The sequence below is a fragment of the Trichosurus vulpecula genome, chromosome 6 (assembly GCF_011100635.1).
Source record: "Trichosurus vulpecula isolate mTriVul1 chromosome 6, mTriVul1.pri, whole genome shotgun sequence".
In the NCBI taxonomy this organism is placed as follows: Eukaryota; Metazoa; Chordata; class Mammalia; order Diprotodontia; family Phalangeridae; genus Trichosurus; species Trichosurus vulpecula.
In genome coordinates, this window is record NC_050578.1 from 38,606,979 (window position 1) to 38,608,835 (window position 1,857).

Here is a 1,857-nt window from a genome sequence, read left to right on the forward strand (position 1 = left end):
ATAAATAAAAGACAACCTTTCTTTATTTCCCTTTTATTTATTACATCAATACATATTTATAGTAATAAGTATTTTCATAACAGCATAATAAAAAAGATGATTGTACATGAAACAAAATATACTAGGCACAAGTTACTATTCCTTTCACATGTCAAAAAATCATTATATAAATTTCTTATTTTTCTCCTTTTTTCTTTCCACCCTACCCCTACCCTGCTCTAGACACAGCTAGCATTAGACACAAATAGGTACGGATAGATAGATAGATGGATGGATGGATATAGATAAATGGAGAGATAGATGTATACGAACATACAGGTTCAGAGGCAGAGCCAAGATGGCCCTCCCCAAAACTCCTCCAAATATCTTGAAAAATTACTCCAAGGGGGTGCTAGGTGGTGTACTGAGTAGAGCACTGGCTCTGGAGTGAGGAGGACCTGAGTTCAAATGTGACCTCAGATACTTGACACACTAGCTGTATGACCTTGGGCAAGTCACTTAACCCCAATTGTCCTGCCTTCCCCCCTCCAAAAAATTTAAAAAAAAAATAAAAAATGACTCTAAATAAAAATTCTAAAGCAACAAAAGCCACAAAAAGACAGAATGAAAACAATTCCAAGCCATATTTATCCATTAGCTTTATAAGTAATATGTTCCATATTGTAATTTTCTTGTAATCTCTATGTGTACCATGTATCTTTTTGACCTCATCTTGGTAAATGGTGTAAGATATTGGTCCATGGGGTATCGGAGTAAACAAGTCGCAGCTGTGAAACCTGGGCGTGGGGGCAGCGCCACAGCTCCAGGGCATCACCCGATCCCCCGTCCTTGGAGGATCGGGCCCCTCCACGCACCTGGGCTCTGAGCTCCCTTTGCTCACAGTGATCCCCTCCCCAGGTGGGGCCACCGCTCCCATCCCCCACCATGGTTCCCATCTCCAGGCCCCAAACCTTCCAAGGCTGTCACCTAAGGTACAGTTGTGCCCAAGGTCAGGCATACCTGGCCAACCATGATGACCTCATCTCCAAGTCCTTCCAGGGCAGCCATGGCCGTGCCTACCTCTTTAACTCTGTGGTGAAAAGTGCGTTGCGGGCCGACTGAATAGCGTGTGCTACAGACAGCTCTCCATGCTGTGGCTGATATCCTCTGTGAAAGCCGGCTTCGGTTGGAAGCATGAACAGGCCTTGGAGAGCAGTCAGAAATACAGGGAAGGGAAGTACGTCATTGAGCTCAACCACATGATCGAGGAAGATGGCTGGGACTGACCTCTGACTTCCAACCTCAGCCCCATGATTCCCGCTGATAAGATGATTCTGCTGCCTCCACCCCAGCCAGGCTGCTGGAGGAGGAACAACTACTTGCTCCCTCTCCAGGGACCCTGCAGAACTGCAAGTTCTCCCTCTTGAGGGCTTTGTTGGGAGATGGCCCCCAAGCCCTAGCACATTCATTTTATTATTTCATTGCATGAACTGTGACTTTTTTTTAGGGGGGTAGTGGAAGAAATATCCCGGTTCTGCTTTCCCCCCTCCATGATCTGGCTGGTTTGGATCTCATTTTTAACCCTCTCCCTAACCCAGATTCACCTGTAGATGCGCCCTTTGTTGTACACAACTCCCCGGCTTCCTCTCCATGGCATCCCTTGTACCCCTGCCTATATACCTCAAGCCTGTGCCAGTATTTCCCCATGATTTCTTTATTCCTTCGTGGTCTGTAGCATCTGTAAATAAAACTCCCAGAGATTAAAAAAAAAAAAGGTATTGGTCTGTGCCAGCTTTCGGCCATACTGCTTTCCAGTTTTCTCAGCAATTTTTACCAAATAATGAATCCTTATCCCAAAATCTTAAGTCAAATACCAGA

The 1,857-nt window shown here is 45.2% G+C and overlaps 1 pseudogene; it reads left to right on the forward strand.

The window, feature by feature from the left end:
- Positions 1–849: 849 nt before the first annotated feature.
- Positions 850–1,265, forward strand: LOC118855311 (annotated as a pseudogene).
- The last annotated feature ends 592 nt before the right edge of the window (positions 1,266–1,857 follow it).